This window comes from Nomascus leucogenys, chromosome 17 (assembly GCF_006542625.1).
Source record: "Nomascus leucogenys isolate Asia chromosome 17, Asia_NLE_v1, whole genome shotgun sequence".
In the NCBI taxonomy this organism is placed as follows: domain Eukaryota; kingdom Metazoa; phylum Chordata; class Mammalia; order Primates; family Hylobatidae; genus Nomascus; species Nomascus leucogenys.
In genome coordinates this window covers 24,400,842-24,425,184 of record NC_044397.1, presented here as the reverse complement: position 1 = coordinate 24,425,184, position 24,343 = coordinate 24,400,842, and the positions used below count along the sequence as shown (strand labels likewise).

Sequence of the window (24,343 nt, the reverse complement as noted above, 5' to 3'; positions counted from 1 at the left end):
TGGATTATGTTTATTGATTTGTGTATATTGAGCCAGCCTTGCATCCCAAGGATGAAGCCGACTTGATCATGGTGGATAAGCTTTTTGATGTGCTGCTGGATTTGGTTTGCCATTGTTTTATTGAGGATTTTTGCATCGATGTACATCAGGGATATTTGCCTGAAATTTTCGTTTTTTGTTGTGTCTCTGCCAGGTTTTAGCATCAGGATGATGCTGGCCTCATAAAATGAGTTAGGGAGGAGTCCCTCTTTTTCTATTGTTTGGAATAGCTTCAGAAGGAATGGTACCAGCTTCTCTTTGTAACTCTGGTAGAATTCGGCTGTGAATCCATCTGGTCCTGGGCTTTTCTTGGTTGGTAAATTACTGCCTCAATTTCAAACATTCAAGTCTGCTGAAGCTGTGCCTACAGCTGCCCCTTCCCCCAGGTGCTCTGTCCCAGGGAGATGGGAGTGTTATCTACAAGCCCGTGACTGGGGCTACTGTCTTTCTTTCAGAGATGCCCTGCCCAGAGAGGAGGAATCTAGAGTGGCAGTCTGGCTACAGCGGCTTTGCTGAGCTGCAGAGGGCTCCAGCCAGTTCGAACTTCCAGAGTGGCTTTGTTTACACTGTGAGGGGAAAACCGCCTACTCAAACCTCAGTAATGGTGGACAGCACTCCCCCTACCAAGCTCGAGCATCCCTGGTCGACTTCAGACTGCTGTGCTTGCAGCAAGAATTTCAAGCCAGTGGATCTTAGCTTGCTGGGCTCTTTGGGGGTGGGATCCACTGAGCTAGACCACTTGGCTCCCTGGCTTCAGCTCCCTTTCCAAGGGAATGGACGGTTCTGTCTGGCTGGAGTTCCAGGCACCACTAGTGTTTGAAAAAAAACTCCTGCAGCTCGCTCAGTATCTGTCCAAATGGCTGCCCAGTTTTGTGCTTGAAACCCAGGGCCCTGGTAGCATAGGCACCCAAGGGGATCTCCTGGTTTGCAGGTTGCAAACACCTTGGGAAAAGTGGAGTATCTGGGCCGGATTGCACCATTTCTCAAGGCACAGCCCCTCACAGCTTCCCTTGGCTAAAGGGGGGAGTTCCCACATCCCTTGTGCTTCCTGGGTGTGTTGACACTCCACCCTGCTTTGGCTTGCCCTCTGTGGGCTGCACCCAGTGTCTAGCCAGTCCTAATTAGATGAACCAGGTACCTCAGTTGGAAATGCAGAAATCACCCACCCTTTTCCCATTTTCCCTCACTTTTCTCTATGCTTTGCTCTCCAGCCATCTTGGACTTTCTCTAATTCCATAAATATGTCGCTATCAATTCATCTTTAAGACTTGAGTACTATTTTTTATGTGCGGAGCACTCTTCACTGAGTTTTCTATTATTTACCTTCTATCCTTAGGATCACTGCTTGAAAGTCAATTTCTCAGGCCAGGTGAGGTGGCTCACACCTGTAATCCCAGCACTTTGGGAGGCCAAGGCAGACGGATTGCCTTAGGTCAGGAGTTCCAGACCAGCCTAGCCAACATGGTGAAACCCCGTCTCTACTAAAAATATGAAAATTAGCCAGGCGTGGTGGCGGGCTTCTGTAATTCCAGCTACTCTGGAGCCTGAGACAGGAGAATTGCTTGAGCCCGGGTGGCAGAGGTTGCAGTGAGCCGAGATCATGCCTTTGCACTCCAGCCTGGGTGACAAGAAACTCCGTTTCAAAAAAAAAAAAGTCAGTTTCTCATAAAGCCCTTCCCATTCTCCCAAGATTATGTTAGATTTCTTTTGCTCTGTAATAATCTCTCCTATAATTGTATAATTTATCTTGACAGTGCTTAACTGCAGTTAGTAATTTTATCTATCAATCATTTACCTACCTAAATGTCCATCTGTCCATTCATCCATCCATCTACATATCTATCATCTATCCACTTATTCATCTATCTACCTATCTATCATCTATCATTTACCCATCCATCCACTCACCCACCCACTAACCTACCTACCTACCTACCTGCTTACACATCTACCTAGGGTGATTGTTAACGTTTATCTCCCTCTTAGATCATAAACGCCATGGAGTTCTTGTGCTATGTTAGTCACAGAACAAAACATATAGTACGTACTCAAGAAATACTTTTTGAGTGAGGAATGAATGAATAAATGAATATAGTCTGATAAAAATCTCGATCTGTTCAATTGTATTTTGACTATCATGATTGAGGAATGTGTTATTCAAAGATTTACAAAGTGCGCTAGCAGAAAAGCATTTATCTTTGCTTTCGATTTGATGGTATGACTAGAGTGTAAAGAGTATAAGAATAATACTATTTTATAGGCACAGTGACTGTTAATTTTCAAATCAGAGAAAAATGCACTCCATTTCCAATGATGTACATTGATAGATAAGAAAATATAAATCTTTAAAGTAGAATATTAGATAATTTCGCCCTTTTTGGCATGTCATATAAATGAAATCATTCAATATGTAGCATTTGTTTTCTGCCTCCTTTAACAAAATGCATTTAAGATTTATTCATGCTGCTATGTATCAGTGTTTTTTTCTATTAATTGCTAAGTGTCATTCCATTGTAGGTATGTAAGTTCTGTTGAGTCATTCAACTGGTGAAGGACATGTTAGTTGTTCCCAGCTTGTGGTGTTTCACATACAAGTCTTGTGTCAATATAGATTTACAATTTATAATACTTGAATAAATACCAAGAATTTAGATTGTATATATTTAATGTTATTAAAAACTACCAAATTATTTTCCAAAATTATTGCACTTTTACATTTCCACCAGAAATGAGTTCCTATTACTCAACATTTTCCATAGCAATCAACAGTGTCAATCATTGAACTTTTAGCCATGGTAATACATAAGTACTGATTTCTCATTGTGGTTATAATTTAGATATTCCAAATGTCTAATGAAGCTGAATATCTTTTCAAATACTTATATGAAAACATGTCTGTTAAAAAATTTGTCCATTAAAATAACTTTTTCAGATATACACAAGTAGAATATTAGAATATCCATAATTACGCTTCCCCATATGAGAAGTCTAACAAGAATAACCATAAGTTGCCCCATGAGATGCAGAAAAGACATATGATAAAGTTTATTCTTTATTATTTATTTTAAAAATAACAAAATAGGAAAATATAATGATTTTTTTTTTGACACATAGTCTCACTCTGTCACCCAGGCTGGAGTGCAGTGGTATGATCATGGTTCAATGCAGCCTTGACCTTCTGGGCTCAGGTGATCCTCCTGCCTCAGCCTCCAGGGTAGCTGGGACTAGAGGTGCATGCCACAATGCCTGGATAGTTTTTTGTGTTTTTAGTAGAGACAAGGTTTTGCTGTGTTGCTCAGCCTGGTCTCAAACTCCTGGGCTCAAACAATCTGCCTGCCTTGGCGTCCCAAAGTGCTGGGACTACAGGTGTGAGCCACCATGCCTGTCCTATAATGATTTTTTAATATACAAATTCATTTAAAAAAATCTCTATTTTCTCATATATATCAATCATGGAGATTCAGGGGTATTTCTCCTTATATATTTCTTACCCCCAAATCAGCATTATACTTGATAGTGAATAATGAGCATATACATTAAAGTCAGGAAAAATGTCAGGATGCCCATTCTCATCACTATCTTTTAACATTGTTTTGAAATTACTGTTAAGGAGTGGGATTGAAAAGATTAGGTGGTGGAAAGATGATGATTTTTGTTTCTAAGTTTTTTCTTTTTCGCTTTATTCCTTTATATGTTATTTATATTTATTACTTTTAAAAGATAAAAACACTATCACTACAAACAGACATCTCTATATATAAAGTTTATATTACATAGCATGGTCTATATTAAAAAAGAATTAGAGTCTGACTCACTTCTCAAACTTGCTAAATTCTGTTACTTGGGACTATTGAGAGCAGAAGATTGTAGATTTAGGGGTAGGAGTTAGGCAAAGTAGAAATAAGCCAGGTTGGAGATTTTAGGATGAGAGGCGGACGTTAGTTTTGGTCAATACCATTGTGGAATTTGGAACCAGGTGAAGTAAATCATTAAGATTCAGGAGTCAACATAGTCCACCAAGCTTTGAACTAAGGAAGTGTATGGTAAGTACTTCCTACATATCAGGCACAACTTATTTTGGCTGAGTTAATTCTATAAATTTTCTTAGAAGGTAGAACTAGCCATCTTTATTTTACACTGGGGAAATATGGAGAGAAATTAAGTAATCTAGGAAGGCTTGGGCTTGAACCCCTGTCAGTCTAACTCTAAAGACTACACTCTTAACTACTGAAGTATACTTCTACTTATTTGGATGTTTCTCAAGCAGCAGCTCTGAACTTCAGGTGAATCTATCAGATTAATTCTGTTGGTTTATCTTTCCCACATGGATACCATCACTATTTTGAATACTACTTTCAAACTCAGATTTTCCCAGTGATTTACAGGAACTACACTGATTTTTTAAAGCATTTTTCAGAATTTTTTGCCTATAGGTGTATTTTTCAAACTCTCGATTCGAACCCAGTAATAGGTCATGGAATCAATCTAGTGGATTGTGATTAGCGTATTTTTTCTTCTTTTATCTTTTATTTTTTCTTCTTTTATCAGACCCAAAGCATCAACACTCATTAGGTAAGCTGCTGCTGACAAAAAATATTGTCATCCTAATAGTGTATTTTAAATGTAATAATGCAGAATAGGAATACAGAGATACATGGAAAATATCAGTTTATTAAACATAGTGATGACAGATATTCTGTGAGACATTATTTCCAGATATACAGAGACACACATATTCTTTTCATTGAAAGGTTTAAAATATATTCTTTACATTGAAAGGTTTAAAAGCCACTGGCCTATAGAATATCTTGGCTTCAGATTAAGCGCTCTTTTGTTTCCTGATTTTTATTTCAATAAATATATCTTGTCTTATTTCAATAAATAAGTCTTGTCGCCCTAATAAATATAAACCTAACTGCAAGCGTAAAGGTAAAATGGCATACATCTCTAAGTTTATTATTGCACCTAAACTGATGCTTGGCACATAACAGATTCTCAACAAATATTATAGTAATTGTAAATGTAGGTGAAGAGGCTAGGATAGCACTGGGGAGCAGTGGGCAGCTGGCCAAATCCATAGCTAAGCTCTCATAGCTCTGGCCTCCAAAACTGCTAGAGCAAGGCAGGACTGAGAGACACCAAACAACAAGATGCGAGATGTCAGATGGGAGCACTGATTATGTCATATGGCTTGTTTTTTTTTCTGATGATCAATGTGGAAAATATGCACTACAAAGAAATAAAGGGGAAAAATACACTTATAATCCTAAAACTGAAAGATAACCACGATTATTTATAACATTTACAGCCTATTAACATTTGCTACATCTTTCTCATGTCTTTCCTGTAGTATTACTCTGGTAGTACCCTATGCGTGTGCCTTACCATATAATAAATTCTCTTCATAATTATAGTTTTATTGGTTATATAATAGCTAATTCTAGCTCTGTTTCACAGCTTATTCAAGCATTCTCTTACTCTCAGAAAGTTAGATTGTTTCTAATTTGTAATATTATAAATTATGACCTAACAGCCTTATGTTAAACTTTTCCTGATTTTTTTATTTCCTTGGATTCTCAAAAATGAAATAAATTGATTTAAAAAAATGGACTTTTAAAGGCTCTTGATATATATTATGAGGTCTTGGATCATTCATTGTGATCAAATTTTAAATGGCAAGGCACTGTGTTCTAGGACACCCCACTTAAAGGGCCATTGTATTTTTCATATGGATTGATTTTTGGAGATTTTAACTACCCGCATGCATTTCCTCTTTTGTTACCTGAAAGTATCCATTGAGTTAAATCTAAAAAGTCTCAATTGACCTACAGAGCAATTACCATTTCCCTTACGAATGTTTGCAAAGCCAGAATTTTAACTGTAAATGAGGTTTGTGCATCTATGTTTGGATTGCATATGATGTCTCAGATTTAGGGTACTGATATGGATAAAATACTTATCCTTTCTTCAAACAATAATAATATACTGTCTTTATTTTTTGGTTGCATGTAGTGAAGCATGTTGCTTTTCTATATTTATCAACACTGCCCACAATGTGAGTGGGTGGAATGGAGGATTAATAAGGAAACCTTGAAGCCAACTTATTTTTGTGTGTTTCCTAGTTTATTAGAATAGAATTGTATTTTCTTTCTATTCCTCTAACAGTTTATTTTTTTTCCTCAAGCAGACAAATCTTTGTTGTCTAGGAACAAAATTTATATAATGCTCCGGTTATGATAAATCTTCTGTTATGGAGGGAGATATGTTTGGTGATAAATTAGACATTTTCTGTAGCCTAGCATTTGATCACAACTATCAAATCTGCCGGCATATATTGAGTTGCCATGATGGTAATTAAGAAACACATATTTCACTAAGTCGTATTAAGTTCACTCAATTCTTCTGTTTTTTGTGTTTTTTTTTTCTCCCGGTTCCATTAAAAATCAGATTAAAAGAATACCATGAGAGAATGCGCAAGTTAACCTATTCTACCTCTCCCCCTTTTCTGCATCTCAGGACACTGTTCAGGACCTCTTGCTATCTCAGGGACTCAGCCAAAGGCACCACAGTAGGTTCAGTCAAAGGCAGTGCTATGGACTGAATGTCTGTGTCCCCTTAAACTCATATGTTGAAGCCCTAACCCTAAATGTAACTGTATTTGGAGATGGGACCTCCTAGGAAGTAATTAAGGTTAAATGAGGTCATAAGAGTGGGGCCCTGATCCAATAGGATTAATATCCTTATAAGAGACACCAGAGAGCACGTGTGTGCACTTTCTTTCTGTCTCTATCTCCCTCTCCCTGTTTCTCTCCCTGTCTCTCTTTATCTCTTTGTGTGTCTTTCTGTCTCTCTGTCTCTCTCTCTCCTGTGCATGTACCAAGGAAAGGCCATGTGAAGACATATGGAGAAGGTGGCTGTCTACAAGCCAGGAAGAGAGCCCTCACCAAAAACTGAATTGGCCAGAAACTTGATCTTGGACTTCTAGCCCCTAGAACTGTAAAAAAATATTTCTGTGCTTTTTAAGTTACTCAGTCTATGGTATTCTGTTATAGAAGCCCAAACCGAATACCAGAAGGCGGGGACCAACAGTTTGAGGACAGGAGGAGGGGAGGTCTGCTTACTTCTCACCATTTCCTTCTGCATCCCGTGTTGTCTCTGCAAGTGCTTCTCTTTCATAACTCCAGTCCCTCAAAGAAGCCATGCACCCTCTGATCCCACTTCTGACCAAGATGTTTCCACCATGGCTCTGGCTCCCACACAGTGGAAAGCACTCCTTTCCATTGTCTCTCCTGCCCTAGAGATGGTAATGGCTTCTTGCTGTTGCCAATCTGTATTTGCACTACTCACCTCTACTTGTTTCTCAACAATTGCATTATCTATTGTCTTAGTCTGTTTTGTGTTGCTATAACAAAAATACCTTAGACTGGGTAATTTATAAAGAAGAGAAATTTATTTTCTCACAGTTCTGGAAGCTGGAAGTCCAAGATCAAGGTGGCAGCAGATTCAGTTGTCTTGTAAGGGCTACTCTATGCTTTCAAAAGGTGCCTTGTTGCTATATCCTCCAGAGGGGAGAAACACTGTGTCCTCACATGACAGAAGGTGGAAGGGTAAGTGGGATAAATGTTACTTGCATCCGCTTTTATATAGGGGTCATAATTCCATTCATGAAGGGAGAAGCCCTTATGACCTAATCACCTCTTAAAGGCCATACCTCTTAATAACATCACATTGACCAAGTTTCAATGCCAGAATTTTGGAGGGGACATATTCAAACCATATAATCTGGAAAACAGTTTTATATAGTAAATCTTTCTGGTTGAAAAACCCAGAGTATGGCTTCAGCTTTCTTGGATAGAGTTGACTGCTACAGAGGCATTTTACTTAACAAGGCTTCATCATTCAGGGTTTAGAATGAATCTTTCAGGTAATAATTGTTGGAGAGTTCATGTAACCGATCTGACTTGTCAGATTAGTAATGTGAAGCCTATTCTACCATCATTTTCTACTAAAGTCTTCCTCTTTTATTCTCATAACTCATAATGCATTTAAACGGCAAAACTGCAAATTAAGTTTCTTCCAGCATATTATACGTTGCTGCGTTCACTTTTTATTTTAACTCATGTTTCTTTTTCCTCCCCTATCTTACTCAACCACTTAGTTTTTGTTATAAATATTTTTCAGTTTGAATAAAAAAAAGATTGAAGCAAAATGATCCATGATCAAATTTAACATTAGGAGACTCAGAGAAATCATGAACTCAGATGCTGATTTTGTCACTGATTGCTTCAGTAAAATCTTTAATTGTTCTTTAGATGATGTATTGGATGATGAGTTCTGATTCCCACAGATCATTGAGTCCTATACCCCTAGGTTTGATTTTTTTTTTTTGGTCCACACTTTAAATTGTGCCCAGAAAGTTCTCTGGATAGAATTTGATTACAGACGTCTATTATATTCCGATGAACACATATCAGTTCGGTCTTCCAAAGCATTTTATAATGGAGTGAAGCTGACCTTGTAATATGGTAGCACACTTATCAGGCCATTAAAATGTCTCTCTTATGTAATAGTAGCCAGTTGCAATTGACCAAAGGAAACTTTGATGGGCTTTCACTTGGAAACTTGTGCAAGTATGTTCTTTATTTTCATTTCTTTTCATAGGACCCTCAGTTTTCCATAGCATGTTTCAAAAGAGGGATGAAAGTAAACATGATACAATATTTTAGTTAGGACCTATCTAATGTCTCACAGAGAAGATTTTCTATGAAGTTCAACCGTAAATACAAATAAAGCATGTTCTGTACACAATTCATTGTCATACTTTGATAGTTATCAAACACCCCAGGGAGGCATGATGTGCTTTCTTCCCAATTGCTGTATATTTTCAGCCTCCATCAAAAAGTATTATAATTAAATAAGTATTAATATACCAATAATTTAATTGAAACTATAAAAATAATCTAATTTATAACCTCCAAAAATATATTTTGACCTAAAATTATCAGCATTCATTAGTAAATTGTGTGTTCCTTTATACATTTTAATCTAGTAAATAAGATTATTTTCTCACCCAGTACTGGAATTAGCTTTAGCCTGTTTTTAGTAACCTCTTCCAACCCATATATAACATCATTTATTGTCACAAAAACCTTAGCTTCAGTCTATTATAATTTGTAAATGTACAGAATTTTTCTCTTCTCAAACTTGGTATGAAATTCCCAAAGTATGAGTGCCTTCATCACCATTATCATTGTCAAATAATACTGCTCTCCCCCAAGTGCATGAGGCTGCTGGAGACTACTAAATTGCACTAAATTCTTTCTGCTCCATTTTAGCAAGAGAAATTTGCCCAAGTGTATGCAGTATAGAAAGAGAAAGTGAGAGTTAAATATCACATCCAGATAATGCGCTCCGAAGTGCTCCACCAAAACTAGCGTTTTTCAGTAATTCAAATGTACTGTATGTTTTTGTTCTGAACTAAAACTGAACTTGGGAGAAAATTTCATTTTCGATACTATAAATTTACTGTGAAAGAAATGAGAAATAGTGTCCCCAGGCAGTGTCAGAATGACTGCTGCTTTCCCTTCTCACTGCAATTAGAGTTCAGCCCCAGGCAGCAGGTAGGTGCAGACACTGGTGACTGACTTTTGATTGGCAGGCTCGTGAAGCAGCTAGATGGGGGATTCCTGGGACTGAGTGGAGGATTCATTTACCTTCAAGGCTGGTTTTGGAAGCCCTGGCTTCTTGACTAAAAAATGTGGATTCTCTTTCATATAGGTTAAAATCAAATGTTGCATTGGCAAGCATCTGAAGGACAACCTCCTAAACAGCCAGCATCGCTTGTACAGCTTCTGTAATTGACATTGGTTTGGTTTTGGTTAACAAGTTTTCATGAGAATTTTATAACTTAGTGTTTACACTTTCAGCACTTGATGCTCTTTTTGTCTGCTTAGAGAGCTTCCTTCCAACTGATGCTGTGGCCCAAACAACAAAACATATGGCATAAGAATATGCTCATTTTCCTGAAATTTATATGTGATTTTCTGACCAAATCACAAATTGCAGGATTAAAAGCATCTTTACTTAATTTAAAAATAAAAGAATATCCCGTCTCTACTAAAAATACAAAAATTAGCCGGTCCTGGTGGAGGGTGCCTGTAGTCCCAGCTACCTGGGAGGCTGAGGTGGGAGAATCGCTTGAATCCGTGAGGTGGTAGTTGCAGTGAGCTGAGATTGTGCCACTGCACTCCAGCCTAGGCAACAGAGTGAGACTCCATCTCAAAAAAAAAAAAAAAAAGAATATGAGTATCATATGAATTTAGTTTTAAGTGAAATAAAATATTTTACAGCAGTGAAATAAATTATTATTATACAGCATTTCAATACAAAAGTAGGTTCCTTCTATCTAGTATTATCATTTAAATCAAAATAGAATGATAGTCTTAGAAATCATAGATGACACAAACAAATGGAAAAACATTCCATGCCCATGGATTGCAATAATCAATACTGTTAAGATGTTCATACTGCCTCAAGAAATCTACAGATTCAAGCTGTTCCTATTAAGCAACCAACATTGTTTTTCATAGAACCAGAGAAAAACTATTCTAAAATTTATATGAAACCAAAAAAGACCCAGAATAAGCAAAGCAATCCTAAGCAAAAAGAACAAAGCTGGAGGCATTACATACCTGACCTCAAACGATACTATAAGGCTATAATAACCAAAATAGCATGGTACTGGCACAAAAATAGTCGTACAGATAAATGGCACAGAATAGAGAACCCCGATACAAAGTCGCACAGCTACAGCCATCTGATCTACAGCCATCAAAATTAATAAGTGGAAAAATGACACCCTATTCAATAAATGGTGCTGGAATAGCTGGCTAGCCATATGCAGAAGAATGAAACTAGACCACTACCTTTCACCATATTCAAAAATTAACTCAAGATGGATTAAAGATTTAAATGTAAGACATCAAACTGTAAGAATCCCAGAAAAAAGACCTAGGAAACACAGTTCTGGATGTTGGCCTTGGGAAGGAATTTATGACTAAGTCCTCCAAAGCAGTTGCTACAAAAACAAAAATTGACAAGAGGAATCTAATTAACCTAAAAAGCTTCTGCACACCGAAAGAAACTATCAACAGACTAAACAGACAGCCCACAGAATGGGAGAAAATATTTGCAAACTGTGCATTCCATAGAGGCCACATATCTGGAATCCATAAGGAACTTAAACAATTGAACAATAAAAGATATATAACCCCATTAAAAATTGGCAAAATATATAAACAGACATTTATCAAAAGAAGACATATGAGCAGCCAACAAACATTAAAAAATGCTCAACATCACTAATCTTCAGAGCAATGCAAATCAAAACCACAGTGAGTTACCGTCTCACATCAGTCAGAATTGCTATTATTAAAAAGTCAAACAACAGCAGATGCTGGCAAGGCTACAGAGAAAAGAGAATAGTTTTACACTGTTGGAGGTAATGTAAATTAGTTCAGCCACTGTGGAAAGCAGTTTGGAGATTTCCCAAAGAACTTACAACAGGACTACTATTCAACCTAGCAATCCTATTACTGGGTGTATAGCCAAAATAAAATAAATTATTCTACCGAAAAGACACATGCATTCCTGTGTTCATCACAGGACTATTCACACTAACAAAGAAGTAGAACCAAAGTAGGTGCCAATCAACAGTGGATTGGATGAAGAAAATGTAGTACATATACACCATGGAATACTATGCATCCATAAGTAAGAATGAAATCGCATCTTTTGCAGCAACATGAATGCAGCTGGCGACCATTATCCTAGGCAAGTTAATGCAGAAACATAACTAAAAATACCGCATGTTCTCACTTTTAAGCAGGAGCTAAACAGTGGATAATCATGACCATAAAGCTGGCAACAATAGACACTATTAGAGGAGTCTAGTAGGGAAGGATGGAGAAGGGCAAGTCCTGAAACCCTAACCATTCAGTACTATGCTCAGTACTTGGGTGACAAGATCAATTGTACCCCAAACCTCAGCATCGCAAAATATACCCAGGTAACTTGAATCTAAAATGAAAGTTGAAATTATGTGTATATATAAAGAACTGTCTTATAGTCTTAACTGTCGCTTCTTTACTAAGTCATCCAGATCCTACTTTAAGTAATTTCTAGACCTGGCTAGTAAACTCTGAGACTGCCCATTTTCATAGCCTGCTGCAGAATAAACTTGGCAGCTGAGACCTGTTCTTTGAATTTCAGGCAGTTGTATCTAATTACTTACTAGAAAGCTCTTCTTGGATGCTCCTTGGACAACTGAAACAACCTATAAAAAACTGAAGTCATTATTTCTCCTATGAAAACCAGTTTCTACTCCAGCATTCCTTAGTTCAGTGAATGTGATCTTACAATGCATTCACATTACGTTACATTACACATTACATTTGTCCAAGAAAGAAAGAAACCTGGGAATTGTCCTAGACTTTCTTGGTCCCCCATGTGTTCAATTTTATATACCTTCCATATCTCCTCTCCACTGCTACTTAGTTCAGGTTTTCAACATGTCTTGAATGAAAAGTATGTCAAGACCTGTGAATGCATGTATGTGTGTGTATGTGCAGGCACACATTAGTGTACTCACACCAACATTCTTTGTAAAATTGTAACAATAGAGGATTAGTTATATAAATCATTCATGGATAATATTCCATACAACATAATACTGTGCAGACATTAAAGGATTGATAGGTATATATTTTTACATGTAAAGTTCTGTAGAAAGAGGTGTGTAGTATGGTTCCATTTATAACTTATAATGTATATACATGTATATTTGAGTAAATCTGATTTTTTTGAGTGCGGAAAGAATATAACCCGAAAGTGAGTAAGTGTTTACATTGGGGATAGGAAGGAAGGGTTGGGTAAGGAAGAAGGATTTTCTGTTTCTTTTCTTTGTTTTAGGTGATGCTTGCATTTTTTTCTCATTCAGTTCTTTAAAAATGTATTTTTATAATTCCAGTGAACTTCTTCATATTATGATAACTTCTCAGGCCTAAGAAACAAGGGATAAAATTTAAATTCAAGGAACACAAGTAGAGGAGTAAAATCCTTTAATGGGATGAATAAAATAAGAAGGTAGCTGGGAAGTACTGAAGTAGAATATTTCCCTGACCGCTTTGTGGGACTTGCCCCAGGGGTTCCTCATTTACTCCGCCCACCGATCTCAACTCCTTCCTTGAAGAGAGCACATGAGCGAATGAGTGCGGGAACTGGAGCGAATGAGTGCGGGAACTGGAGCGAATGAGTGCGGGAACTGGAGCGAATGCGTGCTGGAACAGGATGGCTGCTTGGGTGCCGGCAGGATCAAACTCCACTCACTCGGACCCATTGCCTTCCACCCTTCATGAGAGGGAGCACATAGGTGAGCGGGTACAGGAACCAGACGGATGCTTTAGTGCCAGCTGGAGTAAACTCCGTGCAGGCCTGCAGCAGTATCTAGGCAGGAGTACCCACGACTCCTGAAGCCCCAGAGGGCGTGTTATGGTGCTCGTTTAGCTCTGCTGTCCGCGGACAGCTTAAGTGTTAACAGTTCAGTGAACCCTTTGCCTTTTCACGTGAGGTAGCTGCTCTCCAGCAGCGAGGGCAAAGGGCCAGTGTGGCAGCCTTTTGTGTCTGCATTTGTGGCTCCCGAGCTCTTGCCTGGTGTCCAAAAAAAAAAAAAAAAAAGGAGGTAGCATAAGTGAATTGAATGATGGTAAATGCGGAGCATTTTATTGCCAATTAAAATGGCTCTCAGCAGGAAGGGGAGCTGAGAAGGGGACTGATCAGAAAGGTACTAGCCCCCTGAAGTTTGGCCCTCTCCAGCCGAATTCTTCTCCAAAGTTACATCATCAAGCTGTCTCTTCTCTGCGACGCCCAGCCATAGTTCCATCTACCAGCAGAGTCTGGAATTTTTATAGACACATGATGGGGCAGGGCGGGGCCATTGGTGGTTTAGGAAAAAGCAACGTTCAAGCGGGAAAACAGTTCTCACTTTGGGCCATGATTTCAGGCTTTTTGGCTTGAGGGTGGAGTTTCTCCAGGGACGCGCCCTTTTCTGCCTAGAATGTATCTGCTCCTGTTGCTATCAGTACTACCATCTCAGAGATACTGAAATTGCATCAAAATGCTGGTCCCTTTTCTAGAGTCTTCCAAAATGGGCCCTTTCTAGGCTTTTACAGAACCTAGATTTGATCTATCCTCCAAAGAAAAAACATGAATTGGAAATGCTGAAGTCTGGATGTGCTAATATGTGGCTGAGCATTGATAAAGCCTGGTTAAGGAAAGCTCAAGGGAGGAAGTGATGTTTACTTGGAGTGGCTTCCTGAGAACAGTATTGAAACCTTCAGAAGAACGCCTAGTACCTATTTACTTCCTCAGTACCTAGCCATGAGCACTAATCTGTTGCTATGTTCTCTTCTATGGGCTTTATATATGTTTTTAATCCTCATAACAACTTGTAAATTAAGTATTACTAATATTCCTATTATGCAAATGAAAAATCTTAAGTTTAGAGAGGTTAGGTAACTTGTTATTGTTAGATAGTAAGTATCAGAACCAGGATTTGAACCTAGGCTATCTTGCCTCAGAGCCTGGGTTGTTAACTATGAGTGTTAGCAAAAGAAATGTCTGGATTACACATGCGGATGAATGCAGGGTCCAGGCGGATAATATAAGTGAATGCAAAGGATCAGTTGTAAGGCATCAAACAGGAAGTAGAGGCAACCATGTGAACCAGAGAGCTTAGAGCAGATCCGGTGCTGTCACAGCGCCTGATTTTCTAGAAGTCAAGATTCAAAATGGCTGTTTCTGTATGTTCAGGCCTTCCTCTCCTACTTTGAGTAAGTGCTGATTTTCTTGAGTCCTTTGACACAGAGTGGTCAGGTGGCTGGCTGTTTCCTTGGCACTCATTGGTCTCAGCCTGAAGATTTCATGCCTTCTGAGCTCCATATATTTTGGTGTAACTGGATTGTTAGGATAAATAAGCAATTCACTTGTGTTTTATGTGGAGGTAATTTTGACAACTTTCATAAAGTAGGTAAATACTTTTTAAATCTGTCTCAAAATGTATAAGTTACTGTTGCATGTAGGAAAATGTCTGCCTACCTGCCAGACTAGTACTTAGAGAACAGATATAGCTAATAAAAGTATTTAACTAGAGATATATCATCCATTCTCCTTTATTTTCTCATATATCAGAAATGGAGACTATTATATGAGCAATATATAAGGTTGCAGCTCAAATTGAAAATGGGACTTTGCTTCTCTCTCCTCTGACTTTTAAAATAAAAATGTTATTAAGCACTTATTGAACTAGACACTTCATCCATATTATTTCATTTAACCCTCATAAAAACCCTATGAGTAGATACAATTTCATATCCTTAAAATGAGAAAACCAAGACTCTGAAAGGTAATTATGTACTTTAAAAAAAAAATCACTGAGTAAATAGAATCATGGGGATTTCAACCTGGTTGTGTGTGATTCTAACATCACAGCCTGAATTTCAATTCTCCTGTTTTTTTTCTGTGTTCTCCTAACGCTTTTCATTTTCATCTTTATTGCATAACTCTCCATTAGGCATTTTCAGCTGTTTCTAAGTTGTTATCATTGCCATTCCTGCATGAACACTCCATTGTCAATAACTCTGGTCATGTTCAGAACAAACCTCATGATCACCTCATGTTCCATACCCTCCCCATCCTGTTGATGAGGCCAGAAACCCTGGACTACCTCATCCCCCATACAGTTTATCTTAAAGCCCTACTGATTTTACCTCCTAAACATCGTTCAATTACAAATGGCTCTTTTTGTTTCAATGGTTACCATTCTAGACAGAACTGCTATAAGCTCTAACTTGCACTTCTGCTGTAGTTCTTATCCTCTATGGCCTCTCTTGATTTGTTGACTTTATTCTCCATGGAGGGAAAGCCAGGAAGATCATTTCCATGCAAATACTGATCAAACCAAAAACCCAGTCACCCCTATTCCACTCTGAAATCCTTGCTTTAAAAAAAAAATCAGTAGTTTTTTTTGTCATTTTTAATGCAGAGATCAAAATATTTAACCAGATCTAAAATGCCCACCTCAACTGCCATTTGTGGACCTCTCATGACTTCTCATACCACAAAACCCATTTCTCTTTTCATTCGGGCTTCAGAGAGAGGTAGAACAATCCAAGTTCCCCCTGCCATTGGGTCTTTGCACACATCGTTTTTTTGTATCTAATAAACTCCCTCCTACTTCTCTTTCATGGTCACTACCCACTCTTTCTTTTTCCCTCAGTTTATTATTTATACTTTGGGAAACCCTCTCCCAGCCTTCCTAGCCAGATTTTCCCCACTATTGATGAAGCAACACTTCACTTCTTAGACCCAGAACTTAGTTTTACATCTACTTGGGTGATATAATCTGAGGACAGATTCTAAGCTTCATATTTTGGAGCCATTTTTGTACATTGTTGTATTCCCTAAACCTATCTCAATTCTTGGAAAAAGTAGTTACTTAATGTTTCTTGAAATGAATGAATGAGTGAATTATTTTTTGTTTATGTTATTCCCCCTGTGCAAATCAAAAATGGTCTTCCTTTCATTCGGTAACTATTTTAAAAAGATCTGTGAAGTCTGCTCCAACAATTTCAGTGAGCAATATCATCTTTCTTTGAATATCACAAAAATTATAAATTCCATACTATTGGCCTTTACTTGTTCTTTCTCTGTTTCTAGGAGATATGACTCTTAAAATCTAGGGTCAAACTGGGCACTTTTGCTGATTTACCTCTTCCACTGTCTCCCTCCCTCCAATGCTTGTTTCTTAGTGCCACAAATAAAATGCTACTAGTTTAGATTTGGTACTAAAAAAATACTAATTGATGCGAGGTTTCATGAAGCTCATTAGGAAATTCATGGATAAAATGTGAGAGGAATAACTTCTCTAGATGTTTAAAAAATAGTATGACAAAACATAAAATATGTTGAAAAGAAAAACAGGGAACATAACAGACGAATGCCAACAAAAAATTAAGGATAGAAACATGAGAGTCATATGGCACGAAACCTAAGAGGAAACTGTATTAGAAAATAAAAGGAATCATTTATATTGATTACAAAAGAATCTGCCAGGCACAGTAGTGTGTGTCTGTAGTCCCAGCTACTCAAGAAGTTGAGAGGGAGGATCCATTGAGCCCAGGAGTTCAAACCCTGGGCAACATAGCAAAACCACCTCTCAACAACAACAATACAAAAAAACAAAACAAACCAACCAAACAAAAGATATACTCAGTACCTTTCACATTATAAACCTATATGCACTGAATTACATGGGATCAATATTGACAGAGCAAAATCTGACAGAAATACAAAGCAAAACCGAAATAACAAAATCCTATGGAGCTTTAATCTAAAACCCTCAGAAATAGTCATGAACACAAACAAACATATAGGAACCCACTTAAATACACAGAAGAACATACTCACACAACACTAAAGACAGCAAGTAGAGATCTCACCTTGTTTACTAATGCCCTCATGGTATTTATAGAAGTTTTGTGTATGTTTGGGTCAAATAAAATTTCATTGACTTGCTAAAACTAGATACCACTAAAGCCACGTTGTGTGGAAACAAAGCAAAATAAGGAGAGCATGGTGAAAGGTTATCTAATCACTAGAAAACTGTATACATTAATTTTTCCAATGAATCTTAAGTTAAAAATGAAATCACAAAACAGCTGTATGAAAGGTATCAGCAAATTATACTAAATGCAACCAAGTGGTACTCAAAAGAAAATTTATGGTATATGAGGATTTTTAAATTAAAATATATACATTTAGGTAAGATACATATAAGAAAAAATATGCCTATATTTGGACAAATGTTGCTATTTTGTGATATTTCTTTGCATCTTTTTATGATAAATTATTTCAGATGAAGTTGAATTTCTTCTCACTTCCCTCTAAGACCCAACACCCTGTATCACAAATTGAATGTGTTGGAAGTACTTATTTCAATAATCTTAATAGTTATTTATAGCATGAAAAACCATATAGTATAATTTTATTTTTAGTCACCTGTATGTTATGTAACAAAACTCAATTTGCTTTTTTCCTTGACATTATGTTTTCAGGATCAACTCATACTGATAAATGTAGAGAGACCTCATTCACTCATTTTATCTGCTATATAATTCCTTCAGTTTATTCAGTCTATTTACCTACGATTAGACCTTTAGATAGTTTTCAGTGGTTTGTGATTACAGACAATACTGAGGAAGACCATCATTATTCCGATCTTCTTATTTACCTGTGAAAGAATTTCTCTAAACCAAAAATTGGATTTATACCTAAGAAGTAATCTTATTAAGTTATGAGTTACATATACAAAGATGTTCAGTGCAGAGTTAAAGAGCAACAAATTAGAAACCACTTGAGTATCCATATGGTTAATAAGGTACACGCTGGGGTGATAGTAAAAATAGTAAACAATAACAAAAATAAACAACAGTGCAGCCCTGGTGCTGACTAAATAGAATGCATTAATCAGAGTGGACATGGATTGTACATAATTGGCACAAGAATACCACTGTCTACTGGTTTGATTTCAGCCACAGATACATCATTTTAGGCAGCTGCTTTTAAATTGGGGACTGACTTGTATGAATTACACTTGAAGAATTTCCATAATATTCTGTTTAAAGGAAATAGAGTAAGTTGCAGATTTCCATCTATAAATTTAACATGACTTTTTTTTGGTGAAAAATAGAAAGAAAGAAAAAATTCTCTGTTTTCATGACAGAGTTGTGGTGTATACACTTTCCTGTAATTTTTTGCAATATTTAGTAATATTTAACTCATAATTTGCATTAATGTTTTTGATTTATCAAGTGTATATCCTTCACTGTATTTTCTTATTTGCCTTAATCCTTCCTTTAAACAGCCTGTCTCTTTTGCTTCATGTCTCACCAAAGGTTTGGCAAATTAGAGAGAAGAGGGGAAAAATGTAGTCAGTTTTTAGAGTTTTGAATTTCAGAAGTTTAACATGCGGGAATAAAAGGAAAGAACTCAAGAAATGGAGAAGAAATTTGGGAGGACACATGAAAGTTAGAAGATGCTACTCTGACCACTTTCCCACCAGAGAGAAAAGAGAAGAGTTAAAGAGTGAGCAGTAAGATTTTGATAGAATTGAGTAAGCGAGAAAGACACTTAGAACCCCTTCCTTCAGCCATCCTGGGTCAAAGCCAGATTAAGCCCAGGGTAGGGTAATGACAGACTAAAGATGGGTTTGAATATCTAAAAGATGTGAGGACTGGGGCCCCTCTCCAGAGAAGAAATAGTTGTACATCGTGTCTAGGCAGATGAGTCTGGGTTAATTTCAAAAGTCAGGACAACCAGGATCGTGCTGGAGTGGTATAAGGATTCCTGTACTCCCAAGGGAAGATCATAATACATCTCCTCCATCCAAGAATGACATGAACTTAATACTGGGAGTCATCTGACCTGCCGAGGCTCCACAGGGAAGGGACCTCTACAAATCCACAACCCAGACCAATTAGACAAGAATTACCTCAGTAGATGCCACACTGGAAAGATAAGAACAAGAATAAGATGCCATGTGTGCTCCTCCCTAAGCCTTCGCATTTTGTGAGCTCCCAACTATAGACTTAACTCTGAGGAAGAAGGTGGGGGAGATAGAGGGAAGAACTGCTCTGATATTATGAGAGCCGCTTCTATAAGTTATAGAAAAATACAATTACAGTATTTGTATATTTGATTTTGTAGAGTAAAACTTGTATCTGCTGCCACCTGGATCTTTTTCTCCTTTCACTTTCTCAAAATCCCAAATTTTACCGTTGCACATCCCATAGGGAGCTTTTATGGAATAGATAGAGATTTTCACTTTTTTTTTCCTAGAAGCTTGTATGTTACAGTGAACTTTATTTTTAACGGCAGCATGCACTTCTGTAATTAAAAATAACAAAATTAAAATTGATATTTCCCTCCATACATATAAATAGTAGGTTAAAAAATCTTAAATTATTTCTTGAAGGTTACATATTTCTAATATATCTCTTTTGTTATTAACTACAGTAATCATTCATATTTTCTGCATTTAAATTTAAAATTATTTGATCAAGTAAAATAGATGAAGACATTTTTTAAATAAAAAGAGAATATTGTCAAATGGACCTCTTCTTTTCATACTCTAATTTCTTGGCAATTGAAGCAATTATTAGCTCTGCTTATGCCTGTTAATAGCTGGACGGAGTCTTTCAGAATTTTCTTTCTAGGACAGCAAGGCAAAATCAATGGCAGTTTCATCTCTCTTGAAGATTGATGCAGCCTTGCAATGCTTAGCAAAACCATGTGATCTTTTAATCAATCACTGAAATAAATCTATGCAACTGGTGTCAGGAACCAAAGTCATTTCACACTCACCTTCCCTATTGTTTAGAATCAAAGGAAATGAAATCTAAATTAGACTTGCTGAGCCATACTATTCAGCCTCCACTCCCAAAGGAATTGAAACTTTGTCACTGTTCAAAAGACTTGTCTTGCAATAAGAAAATATGAAGGTTTGTCTATAAATATGAAAGGGATGGAGAATCTCCTATGGTCCTGGCTCATAAACAGGCTAAGCCAGAATATTGTTGCATGAAACCATAACTTCTAATCACTGGCATATAAACAGTAGCTCTATCTTTTCATAGATTCTGGAAAGATTTTGCAGAGATCTTATGATTCACTACCCTGTCTCGCATAAGATTTAATGAAACATTTGTATACTGAAGATTATCTTTTTACTCTTATCCCGAGGAAAGACATTTCTCTGAAAATGTAATTTATAGCCTCACCCTCTTCACTTCTAGGAATTTCTTCCACATAAAATCAACTCTTTATTCAATCCAGGTAAAGGGAAAGATGAGTGAACCACAGAGTACAGAATGATAAATAATTTAAAAAGTGATTCAACCTTGCCCTGCAGTGTTGTGGGAGAATTGCATAGTGAAGAAAAATATGATGATATCTTAGTAATGTTTTTAAGAACTTCCATTAGCTGACCCACCCCAAATCCAAGTGTATATTAGGGAGTGGCCATATTCAGTGTTTTTCTCAAATTCAGGAGAAAAATAGCACTTAAGTCACCTCTTCAGTCTCTAATCGAACATGTAGCCTCTCTCTGAACACTTTGTTCGTTGCCTAGGATCTAATTAGATTTGTAAGTACAGGAAGAAGCAGAAATATATAGTTGACTAAATAGATGTATCTCCCTGCCTTATGCCTATAGCCAAACAAAGTCACTAAGTGAGCCTGCAGAACCCCTCAATCCCTCCTCCAACTCCATCTATCTTTTGCTTTCCATTCATAGTAGTCAGCATGATGTAGCATATGAAACCTAGACTCAAAAGCATGCTAGGATCTTCTGGCAGATTAGAGGAATGGAAAAGGAATGGAGAACATGAACAGTGTTGAGAAGTTAACTCAACTGTAATCACGGCTACAGATGAGGGGAGTCAGTGACCATCCTTATCCCCGGATCCATAGAGGTATGATTAACTTGAACTTGATTCTGGCTGTTCTAAATACCCGAGAGCGTGCACTGTAATAGTTGAGACAAAACAGTAGTAGTTCCAAAGCGGTATTTTATGAGGGGAGGTGGTGGTATCACAATTCTAGACTCTCCCAAGCAACAATTAGGTGTACATCCAAATGAAATTCCAGTTCCCTGGAAGAGGAAAGTTTCAGCAGTATCAGGGTTAGCCCAGTGTGCAGCAGAAGCCAGGACATATGAGTAGACTAGACAAACAAGTGGACTTCAGGTGGAAAAGCTGTGGTTCTCTGGACGAAAGATTGTGCAAGCATCACCTTAAGCACACCAGGTATCTGAAGATCAATCAGATCCCATTGGCTGGTCACCTGGAAGCTACTGTTACATGCTCTACTTTAGTCAAAATTGACTCAGAAACTGGACAAAAATGAGCCTTTAGGTTGAGGTCTCAGGGCTGAAGACACAGCAGAGCTGAAGTCCTGAGCACCCGTTTTGTATGTTAGCCACATGTTTGGGATCTTCTCCCACCCCATCACTGGGCCTCCAGGTGCCCAGGGGATGTATGACATGGATAAACTACAAGATTCCTTCTAGGAAGCATTTCTCTCTCTGATCAGAGTTTAAGACCACATCATCTGTTATTTTTAAGTCTAAGTTTGAAGATGATTTATTATCATTGCAAAGCATATGCTACTTTGTGTTTTATAAATGGAAACTGGGTGAGATGTATCCTTTGAAAGACATTCTTCCGGGCTATGTTTAATCAAACTCTAGCACTCACAATGTTGTTCTTGGCAGAATTTCAAAATAAAGGCCACTCTGAGGACAGGACATAAAATTATTATAGAGAGCAGTATTTAAGCAAGATATCAAGATGACAATGCTGATTGCAGTGACTTTGGAATACAGGACTGTAAGGTCACACTATGTTGTAAAATTAGGTCAGAACATTTTTGATAATAAGTTATGTTTAAGGGTGATATCACCTAGAAACAGACAACTCGGGTCTTATGATTCCATGGTCTTGTTTTATTACGAAATATAAAATATATCATTAAGAAGATATTTAACCAATGCAAGTGTAACATTTTCTTTATTGAAATAAAAGATAATAAAAAGCAGGTGATGTATGAAGAATAATATAAACTATACAAGAAGTAGATTGTTACATATTGGAAGATGCATATCTACAGTTCATATGCCAGGGATTAGACACAGGCAACACAGTAGTATGAATTCTAACAGTACTGATTTTGATTCAAAATTAATAAGTGGTCTCCTCCACAGTGGTGAAGTCTATTACCTCCTCTGTTTCCAATTTGATGAATAGGATCAATCAGCATTCAGAAAGGTGGTCTTCATGTCTCCACGTGTCTGTGTCTACTAAGAATGCCTCTACCACCTGGAGAGGAGTCTAGCCTGAAACATTACTCTTGTTGGAAATTTTTTTCTGAGTATTTTTCTTTGGAGGTATGTCATAGTATGCAACTACAGTATTGTTGAAAGAGATTTTGGAGTTTCAAGAGCACACTAGCAAAAACCTCATATCCTTCAGAGCATGGTCTGTGTTCTTTGCAGTTCTGTGCAGATTCTGAAATAGAAAGCTAAAATTACAGACTTGGATTCTGTGTTTGTTCTCAAGCCTTGTGACATAAAGGTATTAAGTTTTCTTCCCAGGTAACAATAAAATGTTTCTTTCATTTGACTATCTAGTGTGGCTGAGACTACATCTTGTGCCAGATTAGAAAGAATGATTTATCCATTAACACCTTTTACTCACATAGTAAGGAAACAAAATCCTGTTAAATCCATGAGTCTGTACCTCAAGGATCCTTTTGTTTTGGATAAATAGGTGCGTCTGAGCCAGTTTAATTTTCCTTTAGAGGTAGGGAGCTTAATGCAAGGACTAGTCTTTGAGCTTATAGAAAGCTGAGAGGCTATGTCTGCACCTGCTTCAGTTAAATAATCACAAAGCCATTTTGAGTGTAACTTCTGGACAAATCAATTAGAATGGCCTATTTCAAAGTGAGATCAGAAATTTATGATATATGTGGCAAAGGTGAAATAAAAGATGATTTTTGCACAGTAAGGAAGATGTAAGAAAAAGTCACATGTGAGTGAGAAAGTCTACAGGTCTTGCTACTTCAAAAACGGCCAAAATCTCCTAACTCAGGGTGGGCTTTCTCCAAAGACCCTGAGCAGGCTGCTGTTTGTTTAGATCAGACAGCATAGCCACCTGCCAGGTGCCCGTTCTTTCTTGTTCAAAAGGAAAGAGCCTAGAATTAAAAAAAAAAAAAAATCACAGGATTGAAACTCAAAGATCCAGTCTAACCATCCATCTAATTTTTGTATCTCTGTTGCAATATCTGTTCTGCATGGTCATCCAGTATCAGAGAATTTATCCTCTCTCAAAACAGTTCATTTCATATTTGTAAAGCTCCAACCATTAGAAAGATCTTGCTTGTTAAGACTTGAATCCTCTGTTTATAGCTGCTTCTGCTCACTCTTGCCAGTTTTAGTACTTGGGGTTGTACTAAATAAATGTAATCCCCCCCGATTGTGTCAGTTCCTCAGATATTGGTGGACAGCTATCATATTATCCCTGAGGCCTTATTTATTGTTTTCCTCAGTGGTAAATACTGCCAACTCTTTTGATCATTTTTCATCTAACATAGTGTTGAAACCCTTGCTTTCTAGTTGTTTTCTTTTGAATAT

The 24,343-nt window shown here is 37.3% G+C and overlaps 1 non-coding gene across 1 annotated transcript; it reads right to left on the bottom strand.

Annotated features, from left to right (window-relative positions):
- Window positions 1–4,580: 4,580 nt before the first annotated feature.
- Window positions 4,581–4,650, bottom strand: LOC115831042. Its single transcript, XR_004026590.1, has one exon. It is a non-coding gene; the product is annotated as a small nucleolar RNA SNORD56 (small nucleolar RNA).
- Window positions 4,651–24,343: the final 19,693 nt, after the last annotated feature.